General features: G+C 42.3%; 1 long non-coding RNA gene across 1 annotated transcript; it reads left to right on the forward strand.

Moving 5' to 3' along the window:
- Nucleotides 1–258: 258 nt before the first annotated feature.
- LOC112426170 (uncharacterized) lies at nucleotides 259–7235 on the forward strand. Its single transcript, XR_011609105.1, has 3 exons — nucleotides 259–1385; nucleotides 4821–4962; nucleotides 6937–7235. It is a non-coding gene; the product is annotated as an uncharacterized lncRNA (long non-coding RNA).
- The last annotated feature ends 15411 nt before the right edge of the window (nucleotides 7236–22646 follow it).

Consider the following 22646-nt stretch of genomic DNA (forward strand, 5'->3'; position numbering starts at 1 on the left):
CCCCAGGTCCCTTCCTTCACCCCACTAGGAAACAAAAATTTATGCTTAAGAAACTGACAAAGAGGCTCCAGACTCAGAGATACCAAACCAAGGAAGGGTGAATGTGTCGGTTATCTGTTTATACTGGAGCTGGATCCTGTGAGGATTTTTCCTTTGCTGATTGGTTCAGTGTTAGGCTTTGTTAATAGAATGTGTTTGATATAGTACAAAAGTTTGAAAATGGGGACCGAGTAAAAAAGTTTGTATTTAAAGGTGACATCCAGTCTCCTTCCTTTCTCAGTTCTCAGAACATTCGCATCCAGAATTATATCTCCCGGGCAGAAGGATTCCTCTATGGAGAAACCAAGAGAAAAGACCTGACACTTTGAGGCTCCCCGGCAAAATGGCCAGGCTCCTACCTTATAGCACTGCAGTGAAGCCCATTGGATAGCAAGCTCCATCTGTGCACACAATCAGCTATTTAGTTCCTTGATAAATATATTGTTGATAAATATAAATGGATAACTAAGAATCCCAAGGGATCTGAGTAAAGTGTTCACCATGAAAGACAGTTTTAGTAACAAAATTTTAGTAACAGAGAAGCGGAGCAGGGTGAATATCCTGGGCTTAGTATCATGTGAGACGTCAGAAGATGTTATATCCATAAGACAAAAACAGAAAAATATAAAATAAACATTCAAAAAATTAAAAAATACTATTGGAAATGTAAAAATACAATGAAATAAAAATTCAACAGAATATTGGAAAATGTGGAAGAAATCTTCAGAAAGTAACCAAAAAGATCAAGATATGAAAAAAAGCAGAAAAAAATACAAAACTTAGAGGATCAATGCAAGAAGTAAAACGTTACACTAGTAGGCATTTTAGAAAAAGTTAACAGATAAAATGGAATAGTAAATTTTTCAAGAAAGTAATACAAGAAAATCTTGACCTGAGAGATCTGAGTCTCCCAACTGAAAAGGACTTTTTGAGTTCGCAGAACAATAACACCAAGGCACATCATTGTGAAATTTTACAGTTGGAAAAAGAGAAGATCCTAAAATCAGAAATCCTATAGGCTTATAAGCAACAAGCTCAGAATCTAGAGTAAAGTGAAGGAATGTCTTCACAATTCTGAGGAGAAATGATTGGTAAACTGGAATCGTACACTCAGCCAAACTGTCAATCAAGTGTAAGGTTTGTAGCATAAATACATTCCTAGACATGCAAGTCTCAAACATTTCACTCCCTTATAACATTTCTAGGAGGCCATTAGAGGATGTACTCCATCAAATGAAGAAATGGCAAAATATGAGAGCTATAAAACAAGGCATTCAACACAGAAGTAAAGCAGAGATATTCCCAGGATGACACATTTACAGCAGACGAGTCAGAGAACTCTAAAGGTATATCTTAAAAGAAAGAAAAGAATATGATAAATTACCTTCTGTGTTCATGTCACTGAGAGAAATTTTAAAAGTTTGATAGAGTTTAGAGGAAGAGTTGGTGACAGAACAAATACAAATATAAAACAATTATCTTCAGGACATTTTAAAAAGTAACTTAAGAAAGGAAATTAATCACTGTACATTTTGTGGCTCAGCTGTGAAGAGTAGGTGGGCAAAATAATGTAAACACTGAATATTTGCTTAACCAAAAATCATGCCAAAAACCACTGTATGAGAATGGAGGAAGAGAAAAGGTCACATGGGTATGTTGGGGGACTGGTTGTAAAATAGTTAAATCCTCATTTTTTATAGTAGAAACATGATAAATAATGTCAAAACTTTAAGTAAAAGCATATGCATCAATATAGATAATATAAATATCAGAAGAAGTGTATAAAAGACATGAACATGGTTCTTTCTAGGGAGTGAAATTGAAGGTATGGGGAAGAGATAAACAAGAGGCTATCCTTTTTTATTGTAAATCTTTGAGTACTTGCTGAATTTTAATACCCTTTGCAAGTATTATGTGAATCAACAATTAAATATGAAAGAAAATATCAATGATTTGAAATTCATCGCTATTATATTTGCTGTTTTTAAGGCGTACTGGCGGCCCCCGAGACTACCCCTAGGTTTGGTGATTTGCTAGGAAGACGCAGCATATAGTTGTACTCATGCTATCATTTATTACAGCAAAAGGATGAAAAGTAAAATCAGCAGACGGAAAAGGAGCAAAGTTCAGAGGAAAGCGAGCATGATCTTCCGAGAGTCTCCCAGTGGAGTCACACGAGGGACATCTAATTCCTCCAGCAGTGACTTGTAACAACACATGTGAAATGTTGTCTACTAGGGACGCACATTAGAGACCCAGTGTTCAAGGCTGTTTACTGGAGGCTGGTCATGTAGACAGTCTATGCCTAACACATAGGAAAATTCCAGACTCCCAGAAGAAAATCAGGTGTTCAGCATAGCAAACAGTTTAGGCACAGTGAGCCACTCTTGTCATTTAAGAAAAGTTTTATATCAGTCTGGGGAACTGTTTACAATTCAAATTCCCAGATGCCAACCAATGGCCAACCTTGCAAAGTAGGTCATTCCAAGGATGGCAGTCTCAGGCCTTGCCCAGAGTATTGACATTCAGCAGGTACTCAAAGGTTTTCCACACAGGCATTGAAAGTCTTTGTAAATTTCCTTACAATGTATCAGAAAATTGCTGAGTGAGCTGGAAAGACCCTTGCCTGGACTTGCCATCAGTCATAAGTTCTGAGTTCAAATCTCACAGGGGTTGCTTTACTCTTCATGTGACACTGGCCAAGAAAAGGGGACTCTCAGACTTACTTTTCCTTAGGAGTAATGCACAGTTTATTTTTATTTATTTATTTACTTTTTCTGAGACCAAGTCTTGCTCTGTTGCCCAGACTGGAGTGCAGTGGCACGATCTCGGCTCACTGCAACCTCTACCTACCGGGTTCAAACAATTCACCTGCCTCAGCCTCCCAAGTAGCTGGGATTACAGGCCCACGCCACCACGCATAACTAATTTTTGTATTTTTTTTTAGTAGAGATGGGATTTCACCACGTTGGCCAGGCTGGTTTCAAACTCCTGACCTGGTGATCACCTGCCTCGGCCTCCAAAGTGCTGGGATTACAGTCATGAGCCACCGCTCCTGGCAGAGTAATGAAAAGTTTAAAACATGTTATATACCAAAGTGGTGCTTAGGAAATGATTTTGTCAAAGTCATTTAGTGATTTTTGCCTATTGAGTTTTCTCCCTTTTAGACTTCAGCCTTTACATCTCACTCAGCTTCCTGGGCACTGATTTTGCATTAAAGTAAATTGTGTTCTACTCCAAGCAGTTTTTAAGCATTTCTTCATGTACTTTGTCTTAGCCACATAGAAATTCCTGCTACTCTTCATGCGTGATTGTCGGCAAGAAGCCATGCAGCTTCCCCGGCTCTGGGTAAAAACCCTTTGATGGGTACCTTACCAAGAGAAACCACATCAGTGTAATCAGCATTGAATGGGTTCCCCAGTGGGTGACTCCCAGTGGCTCTACTCCATAGATATGCCTTTGGTTTGCTTTCGTTCATAGTGACACCCTCCGGGGCTGAAGGCTGAAGAATGATTCCCCTAGTTTCACCTTTCCTCACTATGCCTGCATTGCAGCTTCCATGAATAATTGTATACAAAATTAGGGAGCCTGTTTGCTCAGTTATTGTTCACTGGTAACTGAAGACACATCCTTGGCCCTGTAACTTACGGTTCACTCTCCAACTAGTCCTAGAAGGCTGTTTACTATATCATAGAATTGTCCTGAGTACAAAATTGTACTGAACAGAATAGAATTGAATAGAATTGTCCTGAATACAGAATTGTACTGAATTCAACAGTGTCCTAGCTAAAGCAAATGTCATTTTATCATGCAGTTTTAGAACTCTGCGTATTACAATTAATTGCAATTATTTACACACAGAGAGAGTGCCCCGCCTACCATGATGATATCCTAGAATTCTAGAACCCCAAAGACTTCATAACTACAGTTTATTCCACTGGTTTTAACATTTTTTTCTTAGCAATAAATAAATTTTATCAACTCTAAAATCTTGCACAGATTCCCTAATGTTTTACTGGTTTAAGTTTGTTATTTCAAGGGTATGCCATTTATTTATTATTAAGTCTATCAGTCAAAAATGAGGCTGTTTCGATGAGCACAATAACTTTAAGTCAGAGGTTATGGATAAGTTTGAGTCTTATGTTAGTCAGTTGGTTTCTGTGTTTGGTTTTGAAGGTATAACATTGAGAAAATCCTAATTATGATGAATAGAAGTTAACAAAACGCGTGTTTTAAAAAGATAGCTTGCTTTAAAATCTAACAATACTCTTATTAACTACTCTAGAGTCTCAAAAAGGGAATCGTAGAGTGTCTTCTGTTTCAAAGTTGAATCATTAGCAAACTCTAATAACTGCTGTCATTCCTTAATTGGTTAGCATTCTATGTGGAGAGTATGAATAAATGGACTTCTCATAATAAATCTCCACCATTTGGAAAAAAAATACTTACCAGTTATCTAGTAAGGTTTTATATTAGGATATTTTGATTCATGACATTTTACAAAGTTTCATGTAACTTCTTGTTTCTGATAGAGGCATATTCAGTTTTAAAACAGTAAATCTAACTTTGGTTTTCATATTGATTTCACGTTTCAGTTTTATCTCTGACAGTAGCTGCTGTTGTTAGTCTGGTAGCATCATTGCTATGTGTTGCCACAATGATTTTATTGAATTTATTACAATATTAGTAAAATATGCAAGCTTGCACAATCCTAGTGCAGACATATTTAGCTAAAGGGATCTCTCTTTTTTTTCCCTCTTTTTTTTTTTTTTTGGAGGCAGGGTCTTGCTCTGTCGCCTGGGTTTGAGTGCACTGATGTGATGACGGCTCACTGTAGCTTCAACTTGCTGCGCTCGGGCGATCTCCCCACCCACCTCATCCTCCCAAGTAGCAAGTACTGCAGGCACTCGCCACTGCGCCCAGGTAATTTTTTATTTTTTATAGAGACGTTGTCTCACTGTGTTGCCCAGGCTGGTCTCAAACTCCTGGGCCCAAGTGATCCTCCTGCATTGGTCTCCCAAAGTGCTGAAATTACAGGTCTGAGCCTTCACTTCCAGCCTCCACATCCCCTGAAAGGATGTCCTTATCAGCTTCCGCAAAATGATTTCTTGTCTCATTTAAGTTATTTGTACATACATCCTGTCTCAAATTTCGCTTTTGGAAACTAAAATTTGGAACTCAGTCCACAGCATTATAAAGAATTCTGAATAATCCACGGTTTACACCATGATCAGGACAATTTGTATGGAATTACCCAACACTTGGAAGATTCTGGCACCTTCTTAGATGTTCATGCTTGTCCCTGCTGGGCACAGTGGTTCATTGAACGTGTTTTAGCATCAGCCATTTGTATGTGCTATGACTTGCGTAGTTTTTTCTTTTACTTATTGTACTCTCAGTACACATGGCACTGTTATTTTGCCAGTTTATTTGATGGAGTGTTAAAATTGATCTCAACAATTAGAAACATCTTCTCCTGTTATGTAATACATCTTTCTTGTTTGTACCTGCAAGATCCCATTACAGAAGAACAGGCAAAAAGGTGAGGCCTATGGCACGACTCCAAACTGTCACCATTTGCACTTAGAACTAGAAACAGATTGACAATACTCAGATATCACACTCCAGGATGTCTTTGAGTCTCAGGCTTATAATAATGGAGACACTGTTGCTCTCGTAAGCATCTGAAAGGAGTGCTTAGTGGAGAAATTATCAAGAGTGTTCTCGGAAATCTTGGGGTCTACTTCCTCCAAGAAGTCAGAAACAGGATGCAGTGGACTTTCAATGAGTCATTAATTTGACACTCATTGGCCCTTTTGTTGACAGAATTTGGGGAAAAAAATGGGTTTATTTTTGTGGCGCCACTAGGACTAATTGTAGGGATGGCACAAAATGCGGGGCAGCTGCTTAGGAGTGTGGGGCGGCGTAATCCTGCGCCCTCTGTTTACCAGTGTGAAAGGAGAAGGTGGTGCGCAACCATGAAGCCAATAGGCTCTCGAGAGATTTTGAATTGACCCTCAGTCCTTGTGTCTGGAAATCCATCATTCTACACAGACACAGGGACTTGAGCTGAATGAATAATTAGTATGGTTTAGAGAATTCAACAAGTATTTATTGAGTGCACTGTGAACACACAGTGTTCAGGACCAGGTGCTGGAAGAGGGAGGAAAGGAGGGGGGAAGACAACATGCAACGATTTATGAAATGGTTCTCGTCCCCAGAAGCTTTCAGTAGTGGAAGAGAAACAAAACACACTTAGGAAATAGTGAGAAAATAGGACAATGTCTAAATTTTAAAACCACAGACTGAATATAGATCAGACTTGTGGCCTCAGCATGGGACATGGGTCGGATGGGTACTGGAGAGGCAAAGAGACCATCAAAAGGCAACTAGCTGGCCCAGGGAGAGATGATGAGGGTCTGTGTTAGGGCTGAGGCAGAGGAAAGGACAGAACAATGACACTGACGCAGTGCCAGCAGGGGTAGTGACTGATATGTTGAAAGCAAACGCGTACTTTGACAGTATAGATTTCTCCAGATGTTTCTGAAAACATATTTTTGTAAGAGTGAAATGCTAGGGTCTTTTTCAGTTCTAAAACAACCTATTTGTTCTAAGCCAATTTCAATGTCACTGACTCTATCAAAATGTTCTGTAAGTAAAATCAAACACAGGACTTCTCATTAGGATAGTTCCAAAATGATGGTAATATCACAGAAAATAAATTTAAGTCTTCCTGACATTTATACTTAAGCTGAATACACTTATGTGTACAAAATAGAAACATGAGGAAGAATAAGAAGAATGAAGAAGATAATATTTTAGTGATTAAATTTATCTTCTCAACATAAATCCTATTTCTAAAAAAATGTTTCAGGAAAACATTACTTGTGTTTGTAGGGGTCTCCTCCTCCTCCACACGAAAGGAAGATTATGCTTTCACACTCCTTGGAAGTTAGAGACACGGGACTATCTTTGAGCTATGCTCTGAGCCAAAGCAGCCTGTGTCACTTCTGGGAGGAGGCTTTTCTGAGCAGGCACATGATTCCCCAGCCCCCCCTTCTCCTGCCACACTCACCAAGGAGACCATGAGCTCAGATGGAGCCTCCACAGCCTGGATGGTGGACGAAGCTCGTGGAGGACAGTTGCTCTGGAAGTCACCCCGAAACTCAATGGATGTTGCCTGAGTAAAAATCAACTTTTGCTGTGTGAAGTCATTTTTTGGGGGTTGTTTGTTACCACAGTGTAGTCTATCCTATCTTGATTGGATAAGTGGTTCATTTTTCCTTTAATTTTTTATTGAAATAATTTTGAATCTGGTTAGTTAGTTCATTGATTAGAGAAGAGTTCTCAGAAGGCCAAAGTGTAGGTTAATCTTAGGCAGGTCAGTTAGCTCTGTGGAGAGAAAAGCTGTTTCAGGAGCCTATGAGACTTAGACCTTGTGTCCCTTCTCAGAGCCCCTTGATTGCCTGCCACCCTGATGGCACCATCACCCGCCCCAAACTGCTGGCACTCTGCCAAGGTCCCCAAGCGTAGTTTTCACATCTCACATACTAAGCCTTATTTGCACCAAGTCTCAGTTTCACTTCTGGAACTTGAATCAAATGATTCACCATGAAACTTGAACTTAGCTTTCTGGCAGCCTCTGAGTACCCGGTGATACCACTCAAGATGCAGCAGAATGATTTCTGCACGGGGTAAATCTTGACCATTGGGCAGTAGGAGATGGCGAGAATCAAGAAGAAACCATTTTCTCTTCCTTTCTTCCTTCAATACAATACACAGAGGCCTGGATTTTTCTTGTAACATTTCCAGGGGACATCCTAGTTGAGCAGTCTGCTGTTTTCTTTATGGCCTGAAAGATTTGCACACCTTGGTGATGCTTCACATCATATGACTTCTCATGATTTTGGTCTTATTTCCTTTTTCCTCACCCTTAACTCCCTGGACTTGCACCTTCCGAGAAGGTGGCAGCACCTTCATCCTTCTATGGGCTCTATAGAAATCCAGAATTAAGATGATGAATCACAGATTTCTCCCCAAACTCTGAACAACGAGTTCACAAAATTAAGGCAGGGGATCTATACAAGGGACATAAATTAGGAAAGTCGGACAGTTGAAGAATCTCCTTATACTTTGTTTCATCTTCCATCTCTGACTTCCGCTTGTATATTTTTTGCTTCTTTCTGAAATGAATGCATTTCAGAAGTTTGTATAGTTAGAAGTTCTCAGAGTTTTTTTTTTGTTTGTTTGTTTTTGGTCAGAAGCATGTCTTCATTTTTTCTTTTTTCTTAAAAAGTAGTTTTTGCTGGGTATAGTTCTAAGTTGACAGCTGTTTTCTCCGCAATTTGAAGATCTTCTGTTGTCTTCTGGTTTATATTCTTGCTGCTGATAAGTGCTCTGACAATCGTTAACAGGTAACCTTTCTTGATGCTCTCACTACTTTTACATTCTCTTTGTCTCTGGTGTTCTGCAGTTGTACTACAGTGCGTCTAGGTATGGATTATTTTTTATTTATCTTACTAAACATTTATTAACACTTCCTCGATCTAAAGACTTTGAAAATTCGTAGGTGCAATCTTTTTGGATAATACCTCTCCTCTGATAGGAGGAGATTCTTTGCTGTTTTTGTTTTGTTTTGTTTTTGTCTTTAAGGAGCAGAATTTTGTTGATACGTTATACTGGTACATATTTATGGGGCACAGGTAAAATTTTGTTACATTCATGGAATCTGTAATGACCAAGTCAGGGTATTTAGAGTATCAGTCACCCAAGTATTTATCATTTCTGTATGTTGGGTACATTTCAAATCTCCTAGCTATTTGAAAAATACAACACACTGATGTTAACTTTAGTCACTCTACTCTGCTATCAGAGAGATTCATTAGAATTTATTCCTTCTATCTAACTGTATCTTTGTACCCATTAAGCAGCTTCAAGAGGAGATCCTTTTAAAACAACACTCCTGGCCTCTGTCTGTCTGTTCTCTCTCCTCCCTGGGGTGAGGAGATGACTTATCTAACAGCGAGGTTGGAGAGTGTATCTGAGCATGCTCAGCCAAGTCTGTGGTCCTCTTTCTCTTTGGGAGTTGGCTGCAGGGCATACACTTTTCTCTGTGTTCCTCTCTGCTTAAGGTTTTCAGGGCATATCCTATGAAGGATGGGACACAGGGGATGGGGCTTCAATTATCTAATGCTGCCAGTGATGGAATGGGGAAATTTGCTTAATTCTGAAGTTCAATATTAGGAAGGCTACGATTAATGCATATTTATTTGCCAGTTACATCAGTAATAAACCTGGCATTTTTATCTCCATCTGCCCAAATCTAATGTACCTTTAAAAAAAATAAGCTTTTAATTTTTTTCTGAGACAGGATCTTTCTCTGCCACCCAGGCTGGAGTGCAGTCGCACTATCACAGCTCACTGTGGCCTTGATCTCCTGAACTCAAGCGATCCTCCCACCTCAGCCTCCCAAGTAGCTGGAACTACAGGCCTGCACCATTATGCCTGGCTAATTTTTTTTCTTTTTTTTTTTTTTTTTACTTTGAGTAGAGGGAAGGTCTTGCTACGTTGCCCAGGCTGGTCTCAAACTCCTGAGTCCAAGCAATCCTTCACCTCAACTGCCCAAAGAGCTGGGATGACAGACGTGAGCCACCACGCCTAGCCAATGTGCATTTTTAATAGGTTCCAAACATGGTGGAGAATGGAGTGTCATTTATTGACCATCCTCATAGACTCCAATATCCCTGAGCCCTTCTGTTCTCTTATTTTGGAATTCTAATTAAGATGTCAGACATTCTGTTTCCTATGTCTGTTAACTTCCATTTTATATCTCTCATATTTCTGTCTCTGCCTTTTTTCATTCTGGGCAAATTTATTTCAGTTTCCTAAATCTCTCTTGAGCCATGTAGAATCTATTGTGTAATCCTTCCTTTTTTGATGGTATCTGTTTTCTTGCTCATGTTTTCCATTTCTTTTTTCCCCTTTCTTTTAACACTTTAAACTGTGTCTGATGTTGTAGATTAGCGGTCCCCAACCTTTTTGGCACCAGGAACTGGTTTTGTGGAAGACAATCTTTCCACAGACAGGGTAGTTGGGGCGGGGGTGATGGTTTCAGGATGATTCAAGCATGTTATATTTATTGTGCACCTTATTTCTATTATTATTACCTTGTAATATGTAATGAAACAATGTATACAACTCATCATAATGTAGAATCAGTGAGAGCCCTGAGCTTGTTTTTCTGCAACTAGACAGTCCCATCTGGGGGTGATGGGAGACAGTGACAGATCAACAGGCATTAGATTCTCATAAGGAGCAGACAGCCTAGATCCCTCACATTCACAGTTCACAATAGGGCTCGCGCTCCTATGAGAATCTAATGCCACTGCTGATCTGACAGGAGGTGGAGCTCAGGTGGTAATGCTCATTTACCTGCTGGTTACCTCTTGCTGTGCAGTGGCCCAAGTGTTGGGGACCCCTGTCATAGATGATCTATTTTGATTTTTTTTTTTTTTTTTTTGAGATAGAGTCTCACTCTGTCACCCAGGCTGGAGTGCGATGGCACCATGTCCGCTCACTGCAATCTTCGTCTCCTGGGTTCAAGCAATTCTCCTGCCTCAGCCTCCTGAGTAGCTGGGATTACAGGCACCCACCACCATGCCCAGCTAATTTTTATATTTTTAGTAGAGATGAGGTTTCACCGTGTTGGCCAGGCTGGTCTCAAACTCCTGATCTCAGGTGATCTGCCCACCTTGGCCTCCCAAAGTGTTGGGATTACAGGTGTGAGCCACTGCGCCTGGCCATTTGATCGTTGTTTTTTTATTGACTCTTGCCTGGGTTGTCTTGTTTTCTTAGGTCTTTTATAAGTGCATGAAGTGATCTTATATTTGGCTGGACTTCATTTGTGGGACTCCTGAGAGACCTGGATTAAGAATATGCCTTCTAGAGGCAATGGGTGTGTGCTTCTACCTGTCACCATGTATATTACAAACCTGGTGGCACCTCAGTAAAATTTTCAGCTTATGCCTTCTTGAGCTACAAAGATATTGCAAAACCCAGCCACAAATTCATTTTCTTGTTTTTTTTTTTTTTTTTTTGAGATGGCATCTCATTTTTGTTGCCCAGGCTAGAGTGCAGTCGCGTGATCTCAGCTCACTGCAACCTCTGCCTCCCAGGTTCAAGTGATTCTTCTGCCTCAGCCTCGTAGGTATCTGGGATTACAGGTACCCATCACTATGCCTGGGTAATTTTTTGTATTTTTAGTAGAGATGGGGTTTCGCCATGTTGGCCAGGCTCGTCTCAAATTCCCGACCTCAGGTGATCCGGCTGCCTTGGCCTCCCAAAGTGCTGGGATTACAGGCATGAGTCACCACATCTGGCCCACAAATTCAGTTTTAGGAGAGACTTTTTTTCCTAGCCAGCTTCAATGCAGGCTGAAAAAAAATTCCCTCAATGTGTCCCCTTGCTTTGAGCAGTTTTTCTGTAGACACTCTTTCACTGAGTCTTTTTGACTATGTCAATATTATATGAAGGTCTCTATTCCAACTCCTACCTTTCTAAGGGCCTGAGACTTTAACTTTACTCCTTACATCACCATTAAACTCCAAAGTCTGGGTTATAGCCATTAGAATATCTCCAAAGGATGTCTACAGCTTCAGAGTCAGCTCTTCACTAAGTTTTCCAGCTTCAGTTTCATTTTGGTATCATTTCACTACCATTTTTGTGAAGATTATGCCTTTTGGAGGAGTTTTGATATATTTTATTCAGCATTTCTAAATGTCTTACAGTTGGATATTTTCTCAGGCTCTTTTGTTCATGATATTGCCCGAAACAGAAATCTCCTATGTGCTAAACAAATTAAACGCCGAAAATAAAATGGATTGATACGGCACCACAGCACGTGGTATAGTGGACTTCTGTCATGCTTTGTGGCCACCCTGCATTGTTTCAACATCTTATGTTTGGGTATCTTCCCACATTGTGGACTTGCACTTTCCAGGTCGGAAGTCAGGATTCATTTCTCCAGATTCCAGTGCAGGTGTAGGGGGCAGGCATGCCTCCTAGACTGTGTCCATGGGACACAAGTACATTAGAGCCGATGTGTCCAAGTCTTATATTGATAAGACTTACATTTGGAAAGAAGCAACATGAAGAGCTGGAACACATGAGACCCACGTTTTGGCAGACAGAGTGGCAGTGTGTCTGCTTTTCTAGAGAGCAGAGGCAGAGATTCTGATGTACAGTGCCCAGCATCACCAGTGGGCTCTGCAGCGCTGCTCTGTGTGGTCTTTGCAGATTCAGTCCTGTGATGAGTGATACACTTGACTGTGTAGCTTCCAGTCCTGACCTTTTGGACTTCCCAGGGAGTGTGTGATACCTAACATCCCAGAGTATAGTCTCTTTCTGCTTAACCTAGCTAAGCAGGTGATTGTGTTTTCAATTATGAACTCTGACTGATAGCCTGTGGATATAGCAATGTACAGAGGTTTAATTATGACAATTAATTCCACACACTACACGCAGAAATCAGTATCATTACATATAGCCCCAGCTCACTGAAATCTGTGTGCTAATAAGGAGGTTTACAAACACAGATTACTGAATAAATTTGGTATTATATTTAGAACAGGAAAATAATTTAGGATTCAAAAATATACCTTTCTTGTCAGCAATTTTGGTTCAAAACTACAAAACAGATTTTTAATATATGCAGGATTCTATTGTCTGGTTCAAACTTAGGGGTATATATGGTGTGTGTGTGAGTGTGTGTGTGTGTGTGTGTGTGTTTCAGGTTTGGTTTGATCTCATCTGTGGTTTAGTTAAAAATAAGAAATGAATATTTGGTTCCAGTTGGGATTTTATGTAAGTTCCTGCCAAGGTTATTATTACAAAGGTATAAAGAGGTCAGCATTGTAGAGATAAATAATCACACTGATTTTCCACATGATATCCCATGACACCCATGATAAATAAAGACAACACATCTCATTTCCATTCCCATTTCACCTCTGCTCCCTTTGCTTGGAATTTCCTCCCCTTCTCTCTCCACAGACTTAGATTATAGCTGTCCTTTAAAGCTCCTTTTTAATGCCACTTCCTCCATCAAACCTATCTTTCATCAAAGCAGAAAGAATTCACATCTCCTTACTCTGGACTTGCAAAGCGCTTCGTGGGTTCTATGTAATATTTCTATGTGTGTCTGGAACTTGGGCACCACCCTCTTCTTGTGGAAGGTGGAACAGTCAAATGAGAGTGCTCCTCCATTTGTTGATCAGTTGGCTCCCAGAGTGGCTCTCTTCATTTCCTAGGCTCTGACATCCAGGACTGTGCTGTGAAGGAAGGTGGGAGGTGGGGTAGAGTGGGAAGATGACCTGATTCACGTCTTATCAGGTCAAACACACAACCAGAATCATGAAGAATATAAAAACAGCTCTTTATTTCTGCTGATCATCCAAAGCCTTCTAATCCAAATGCTAATGATCCCAGTGCTTAGTCTACTTTGTCTCTTAATTTACTCAAGGGCACAGGCATTGGGATCTGCCACAGAGCAACAGCTTTTAGTGGCAGGGCCCCTTCCCAGGATCTTCCTCCTCTTCTTTCCCACTACACTTATTTTAATCCTTTCCCTCCATAGCACCCACCCGAAGTCCTGACTCTTCTTGTGTCTGAACGTCGTCAGGACAACTTGTCAATTACTTTCTGTTTCAACTCTTTCTCCTCTTGAAATATGAGGTGGGGAGGAAAACTTTGGGTGCTGAAGTAGAAGAAAGGAGAAGAAGTCCCAGGAGACTGATCCTTATGTGAAATATTTAAAATTATCATACTATCTCTCATAAGGCAGATGTTAACCTCCTACTCATGTATCTCCTGTTATGAGAAAAGACTGGCCCTTTCCAAGACCTAGGTGTCACAACCAAAATTATCCTCTGTTATCCTCTATTATCGTAGCCTTGGGAGATTTACTCTCTGGAAAGAGGAAAGGATGGTGAGCAAGAAGGAAAAAAACCCATTCTTCCATATATCACTTCTCTGGCTAGAAATTAAGCATTTTGAGAGAATGAGTTGTTTTTTACACATGTCTTAGTCCTTGGCCACAGTAGAGCAACACATATTTATTTAGTGGACGGACAAATGATAGAGGGAATCTAGCAGGAAAAATTTCATGTTCTGATGTTTGGCAGTGTATCTGATGTCTTAGACATCAGTCCCCTGATGTCTAGGACTTTTTTTAAAGCACAGGCAAGTTCTGGCATGACATAAATCATCAAGAATGTTCCACTCACCTAAGGCACTCACTATCGTTGCCTAACAGGACACGGAAGGCCCACAACATTTATTTGTCTGCTGCAACCCAGCAGGGCCACCCCTGGTAAGGGTGTGAAGTAAGGAAGTTTGGCCTTGGCCCTCCTGCTCCTCTGTTTGGTTCCCCAACCCCCAGGAATCTCCCCTCCCCACCTTCCCCAGTCAGCACTTTCCTACGCTCTAATATTTTTGCAAAACAGGAAAAGGTCTGATATCATATATATTTTGACTGAAATTGCTCTAGGTAAAATAACTAAATGATTAAAAAAGTTGTAGGTTCTTTCTTCGAGACACCGGAAAAGAGTGACAGCCCAGATGAAAGGAGATTCTAGGGCCACAGGGCTTTCTCTGAGAATGTGGAAATCCCACTGGATACAGGAGATTCAATAGAAACTGCTTGATAAGCCCACCCAAGGCTCCCAATGCAGAGACACTGTCCCTGGTTTTCCTGCTCAGGCAACAACAGCAGCAGGGCTGTCTGGGACATGACGGTAATGATGTGGGAAAACCTCTGCAACTTTGAGGAGTGTTTGCCTCTAGGACTCTCAGTGGGGCTTGGAGTTTAACAATTGCTCGTGGGTGTTCAGAGTTAAATCCCATTGCACTTGTCACTCATGCCCTTGTTTATCCCCAACGCTGATGAGACTTGGGAAATCAATGTGTGTGTACACCTTAAATGAATGGTGAGTTTTCAAGGCCAGCTGGCACATAATTTTCATGCTTCTGTTTTTGTTTTTGTTTTTTTGAGATGGAGTCTCACTCTGTAGCCCAGGCTGGAGTGCAGTGGCTTGGTCTCAGCTCACTGCAACCTCTGCCTTCCAGGTTCAAGCAATTCTCCTGCCTCAGCCTCCCAAGTAGCTGGACTACAGGTGCGTGCCACTGCACCTGGCTAATTTTTGTATTTTTAGTAGAGAGGGGGTTTCGCCATGTTGGATAGGCTGGTCTCGAACTCCTGACCTCAGGTGATCCACCACCCTTGGCCTCCGAAAGTGCTGGAATTACAGGCATGAGCCACCCATGCCCAGCCTCATAATTTTTTTTTTTTTTTTTTTTTTTTGAGACGGAGTCTCGCTCTGCCGCCCAGGCTGGAGTGCAGTGGCCGGATCTCAGCTCACTGCAAGCTCCGCCTCCCGGGTTCACGCCATTCTCCTGCCTCAGCCTCCCGAGTAGTTGGGACTACAGGTGCCCGCCACCGCGCCCGGCTAGTTTTTTGTATTTTTTTAGTAGAGACGGGGTTTCACCATGTTAGCCAGGATGGTCTCGATCTCCTGACCTCGTGATCCGCCCGTCTCGGCCTCCCAAAGTGCTGGGATTACAGGCTTGAGCCGCCGCGCCCGGCCTGCCTCATAATTTTCATCCTTCTAATCCCAGTGCCTGGCACCATAGATATTTGCAGTAAAAAATGACTGAAGGAATGTATGGATGAATTGCATGAGTAAATGAATAGCACATCTTACATTTTTCTGGTCCCCTGAAAGAAGAAGTAAACAAACAAAAAATAAAGTTGAGGGGGAAGGAGGCAAGGTAGTTAATGAAGAGGAATGAAAAATTTCCTGAACACTCTAAGTGATTTTATGTGCTCATTCATGCCATCAAAAATTCAGAATTGCCTCCTACGGCCCTCTTTCCCCACACTTCAAGGTCTGGTGGCATTCATGTGGTCACAGGGCTTTCTCTGCACCACCTCTGTGTGTTCTGCAAGGAGGCTTTATCCTTGGGAAGCCAGCTGGGAGCAGAAGCAGGTCTTAGTGAGAGATGAACACTAACTCTCTCTAATCCCATTGCAGCCCTTCCACCATTACACATTTACTGATCGATGTCTATGGGACAGAAAGCAAATTAATTTCTCAAAGAGCCAATAGTCTGACTCACATATGTAGCAGATCCAAGGTAGTCTTCATGATTCATGAAGATCAGGATGGATCCTAGTAAGTACAGTGAAGTGGGAGAGGCGGAGGGCACATGGAGTGGAAATGCATGGGACTCGCCTCTGGAATGGATTTTATAACTGTACTGTATCTAGAGGATGTACATCCCCAACATAACAATATCAGTTAAGTCTCCACCTGGCCCCCTACCCTGGAGTCCATTCACCAGCCTTCTCTGACTTTCTGTGCCTCAGGAAGTTGACCGCTATGGGCTGAAACACCCAGACTCCCTGACCACCTGGCTTTCAGTTGGGTTGGCCAATGGGAGGCCCCCACAAGAAGGAAAGAGAAGTTGGGGTTTTCCCACACCTTTTCCTGCTCTAATGCTCTATCTTGACCGCAGCTGTCTTCCCATCACTGCTGCTCTCTCCAGAGGACCCCTTCTCTATAGCTGCAGCTCTCATTGAACCCCTTGTCCCTCCTGGTCTAGGGGAGTAACAGCTTCTGGTAGTTCCTAGCCTCTAGGTGCCTCAGCATCCCTATTGGTGTCCTTGACCTTGCCTACACTTCTTAAGTGGTCCCTCCATTGAAGTCTCAAGTTGAGCCATCTGAGTGACATTCTGCTTCCTGCCAGTGCACTGACTGGTAGAGAACATATCGAAGTCATGTGAAGAGTCATTTTCCACTAAAAACAAGTTCTTACATTGTACTTGTTTTTTGTTATTCAACAAGAGGTTCCTGACTTTTCAGCACCTTTCTGCCCAACCTGTTTCCATGAGCTTGTTTCACGGCAGCACCAGTGCTGACAGCACATAGCACATGCCTGCCTCATGGTGGATGTTCTGAGAGCTCCTGCCAGCTCAGGGGGCTCAGATCCCTGGACTGAAGGTACAATAATTCCATTGTGCAGGAGTCCAAGCCAGCTGCTCCCACATCCCAGGGCAGCACACAAAAGAGATGGCTCATTATTAATTCCCAGCCCCTCTCAGAGCCCCAGGTTGTACTCCAGAACCAGCCACAAGCATAGTACAATTTGGGGTGCAAGGAGAAGGGTTCTCAGACAGTCCTTGGCATTTTCTTTACATGCTTGCTGAAATTCCTAGAAAATATCAGATTTTTTTTCATAAGGTTCACATGGCCTAGCCAGGGAAAGCATCGGTGTTGATGGGGCTCAGGACATGCTAGCCCAAAATATTCTAAGCTGCAGGAATTTGAGAAAACAGCATGTGCAGGAAAGTCTCTCTAACCTTCCCCATACTTCTCCATAAAACACAGGAAGGATTTTCTCACCTTCCCCTGCAGCACGTCATTTATGAGGAAAGGTGTGAGAGGTGAATGGTTCCCTCCAACACCCAGGGGAAAGGAGTATCCTTGTCCTTGGAGACACAGGGACACAGAGGGGGATCTGAACAACAGGGCTTGCTAAGTTTTCCCCAGTTTTGTCACCATTATGTCGTTCCCTCCTGTCCTCCTCTCATATTTCTCCATGATTGTCAAACCTAACAGGAAAATATTCAGGCTTACCTGTTTCCTCATTTCCTGATGAGGGCTCCTGCGTCATGTAACATTTATGTTAAATACATTGGTTTTGCCTTTATTTTTTTAATCTGTTTTTTTTTGTTACAGGGGCCTCAGCCATGAATCTAAGATGGGTCAAGAAAAAGATATTTTTCCTCCCTTACAGTGTGAGTGTGTGTGACTGCCTTCTCAGTGAGGTGTAAATGGTGGTATCTGATCCTGCCCTGTAAGGAAGTGGGAACACATCTGGCTCTGAGACCCTGCCAGAAGATGGAAAGGACATAGAGGAAAGAAAGCTCCCTTTGAGGAATGAGCCCCGTGAAGACTTCCCCTTAAGAGAAGTTAGCCCTGAGGAAAATTCCTCCTGAGGAGTGCTCCCTCTGAGGAGAGTTCCCTCAAGGAGTGCTCCTCCTAAGGAGTGTTCCCCTCGAAGAATGCTCCCCCTGAGGAGTGCTCCCTTGAGGAGTGTTCCCCTGAGAAGTGCTTCCCTGAAGGGTATTCCCTCTGAGGAGAGGTCCCCTTGAGAAGTGTTTCCCCTGAGGAGTGCTCCCCAAGGAGTGCTCCCCCAATCAAGACTCTCTTAGCCTTTCCCGCACAGATTCTCCTCTGAGCTGTAGGTTGAGGAAAGAGTCCCTTCCCTGGAAGAGGGGACTTTCTGGCTTTAAAAAGGGCAGATTTCTCTTCCAACATCTAGGCAGCTCTTGGAGGCTACTAGTGGAGGGCTCTATGGGATTGGCAGCTACTCAGGAGAGCACCAGGCCAGCTGCCCTGCGTGCCACAGCCCCATTTCCTCTGCTATGGGGTTCTAAGGCTCAGTATATTCTAAGCAGGGCTGGCCACAGGCAGAGCTGTGAGCGGGGAGGGGTTGCCCCAACTCCCTTCCCCACATGAGTCTCCTACCCCTTTCTACCATTTCTATGCCTTCAGCACCCTTGCCAAAATGCTCTTCTTTCCATACAAGAAAGGCTGCACTCATCTTTATTCATAATAACCAATACTGGAAAGCACAAGATATCCTTCAGTAGGTGAATGTGCAACCGAGCACAGGTCTGGCTGCTTTGCCACTTGCAGGGCCCAGTGACAAGAGTGAGATATGGTAGAAAGAAAGTGATTTTATTAACCAAAACTAGTAAAGCAGAAGTGACAGTGACCAGGTCCCCATCCAAAGTAATCACTTTAAATTTCTGGGGAGAAAGCAAGAGTTTAAAAAGGGGAACTTGGCCAGGCATAGTGGCTCACGTCTTTAATCCCAGCACTTTGGGAGGCTGAGGGGGCAGATCACAAGGTCAAGAAATCAAGACCTTCCTGGCCAGCATGGTGAAACCCCTCTCTACTAAAAATAAGAAAAATTAGCTGGGCGTGGTGGTGCTTGCTCGCAACCCCAGCTACTCGGGAGGCTGAGGCAGGAGAATCACTTGAATCCAGGAGGCGGAGTTTGCAATGAACCGAAATCATGCCACTGCACTCCAGCCTGGTGACAGACCAAGAGCCTGTCAAAAAAAAAAAAAAAAAAAAAAAAAAGAGGAACTTGACGTGTGAAGCATGCAGGAATTGTGCTGAGTACAAGATCCATGTGTCTTGTTTCCGTGGCTATCTTGGGTGTCAGTCCACCTGGAACAATGGCCGTATTGTTGACTAGCTGCCTTGAGGTAATCTCTGGAATTTTGTAGCGGGGTCTCCAGGCTTGGCCTGCCTGTCTCAAGATTAGCCCCTGGAAGGCAGCTTTTGATAATTTTTAGATTATACTATATTAAATCCCTGTGTATTCCATTAAAAAAAAAGATTAGCCCCTGGAACTTCTATGTAAGAACATATTTAGATACTAGTATACAGTTAGATAAATGCAAAGGGAGTATATGGTGGGAAAGGGCGGGACATAGAGTCTACTTTAAGCTTGAAGGCGAAGGCTTCTGCAGTTTGCTTCAACATTGTATTTCAAGACTAGGGAGAAAAGAGAAAGGGGACGTTTTAAAAAATGCATTTTGAAGTTAAGCTATTTTGTTACAAATGGATAAATAAACTATAGTACATCCAGACAATGGAATATTATTCAATGCTAAAAACAAATGAGCCACCATGCCATGAAAAGGCATGGAGAAACATTAAATGTGTATTACTAAGCAAAAGAAGCTAATATGAAAAGGTTACATACCATATGACATTCTGGAAAAGGCTAAACTATGGAGACGTCGAAAAGATCAGCGGTTGCCTGAGGTTAGGGGGAAGGAGGGATGAACAGGCAGAGCACAGAGGATTTTCAGGGCAGTGAAACTACTCTGTATGGTACTCTAATAGTGGATACAGCTCATTATATATTTGTCCAAACCCACAGAATGCACATAAAGAGTGAACCCTAATGTAAACTTTGGATGACAATGATGTGTCCGTGTGGGTTCATCATTGTAACAAATGTGCCACTCTGGTGGGGGATGTGGATAATTCAAGAGGCTATGATTTTATGAAGGAAGGGGGTACATGGGAAATCTCTGTATCTTCCTCTCAATTTTGCTGTGAACCTAAAACTGCTCTAAAAAATAAAGTTGTTGTTGTTGTCATTTTTAAGCTGCACTCTTCTGGGATGATTTGCATTTTAACAGGATTCAAACCCTTAAACCAGAGGTGAGCAGCCTTCTTTGCATACCATTTACTTTCCATGAAATGAAAATGCAAGGAAAACAACATAGATTCTCAAGACTTGGAATACTTGCTTTACTGAATAAAAGAAATGTCAGTGAGGAAGCCATCATGGCTTTTTAGTCACTAATAAGTTAGTATCTGGACATTCATCCTGAAAATCATTTACCAGTCTGGTGGTTCTTCCATGTAGATCTCAGTCCTCAAGTTGCTCATCACTGGTTCATGCTGAAAAACATAATGTTTTTGTTTGTTTGTGTGTTTGAGACAGGGTCTTGCTCTGTTACTCAGGCTGGAGTGTGGTGGTATGATCATGGCTCACTGCAACCTCTGCCTCCTTGGCTCAAACAATCCTCCCACCTCAGCCTCCTGAGTAGCTGGGACCACAGGTACGCGCCACTATGCCCGGCTAATTTTTTTGCATTTTTAGTAGAGATGGGGTTCCACCATGTTTCCCAGGCTGGTCTCGAACTCTTGGACTCAAGTGATCTGCCCTCCTCAGCCTTCCAAAGGGCTGGGATTGCAGGCGTGAGCCACCGCATCCAACCCAACATGAAGTTTTAATAGTGGAATTTCAGGGGAGGCGTGGTAGCCACAGCTGTAATCCCAGCACTTTGGGAGGCTGAGGCGGGCAGATCACGAGGTCAGGCGGTCGAGACCATCCTGGCTAACATGGTGAAACCCTGTCTCTATTAAAAATACAAAAATTAGCCTTGTGTGGTGGTGGGCACCTGTAATCCTAGCTACTCAGGGGGCTGAGGCAGGAGAATCACTTGAACGCGGGAGGCAGAGGTTGCAGTGAGCCAAGATCACGCCACTGCACTCCAGCCTGGGCTGCAGAGCAAGACTCCATCTCAAAAAATAAAATAAAATAAAATAAAATAAATAAATAAACAAATAGTGAAATTTCAGTTATCAGTGGTATGAGAGCCACTTAGGGGGCAGCAGGGCTTATTAATCTCTCAGAAATCACACCAGTGGGCTCTCCTTGGACCTGGTCCTAAGACACAGATCTTTGTGAAGCATAGATGGAGATTTTCTTCCACATCCCTAACTAAAGCTTCCAAGGAAATCCTGCCCCTGAGAGGTAAGTGATATGACACACTGCTGACAAGTGCGCTAGTCCCTAAGCAGCAGGAATTTCTGTTCTTTTGTTCCTCCTTGCTTTCTTAGAGAAATATGTTTTTATGGTGTAATCAGCAGTCACAGCTGAATCCCTTTATCAGCTCTGCAAGGGCAGGTGATGACACAGTGACCAATCTAGGTCACAGGCACCTTGTCTCTTCCTGTCCAGGTTTGCCTCTCCTAATGGACATATTGGTATGGGGTCCATTTATTCATTGGAACACTCACTGGGCCTGTAGTAGTCTTACCTCAGGTAACTCATGGCACTGGGCTATTGCTGATGTTAGTACTCTGTTTTTTCTTGTTGTTGTTTATTTGTTTTGTTTTTGTATTTGTTTTTTTTTTTTTTTAAGACAGTCTTGCTCTGTCATCCAGGCTGAAGTGCAGTAGGGTGATCTCGGCTCACTACAGCCTCAACCTCCCAGGCTCAAGTAGCCTTCCCACCTCAGTCTCTCAAGTAGCTGGGACTAAAGGCATGAATGCACTACCATGCCCAGCTTATTTATTTATTTATTTATTTATTTATTTATTTATTTATTTATAGAGACCAGGTCTCACTATGTTGCCTAGGCTGGTCTTGAACTCCTGGGCTCAAGTCATCCTCCTACCTTGGCTTCCCAAAGTGTTGGGATTATAGGCATAAGCTACCACATCCATCCTCATGTTAGTTCTATTTTTAAATTTCAGTTTATTTTATTTGTTTATTTATTTATTTCAATAGGTTTTGGGGAAACAGGTGGTATTTGGTTACATAAATAAGTTCTTTAGTGGTGATTTTTGAGAATTTGGTGCACACATCCTGCAAGCAGTGTACACTGTACCCAATGTGTAGTCTTTTATCCCTCACCCACTTCCCACCCTTTCCCCTGAATCCCCAAAGTCTATTGTATTTTTCCTGTGCCTTTGTGTCCTCATAGCTTAGCTCCCACATGTGAGTGAGAGCATACAATGTTTGGTTTTCCATTCCTGAGTTATTTTACTTAGAATAATGGTCTCCAATTCCATCCAGGTTGCTGCAAGTGCCATTATTTCATTCCTTTTCATGGCTGAGCAGTATTCCATGGCATACATATATCCACTCGTTGATTGATGGGCATTTGGGCTGGTTCCATATTTTGCAATTGCAAATTATGCTGCTATGAACATGTGTGTGCAAGTATC

The sequence above is a fragment of the Macaca nemestrina genome, chromosome 1 (assembly GCF_043159975.1).
Source record: "Macaca nemestrina isolate mMacNem1 chromosome 1, mMacNem.hap1, whole genome shotgun sequence".
In the NCBI taxonomy this organism is placed as follows: domain Eukaryota; kingdom Metazoa; phylum Chordata; class Mammalia; order Primates; family Cercopithecidae; genus Macaca; species Macaca nemestrina.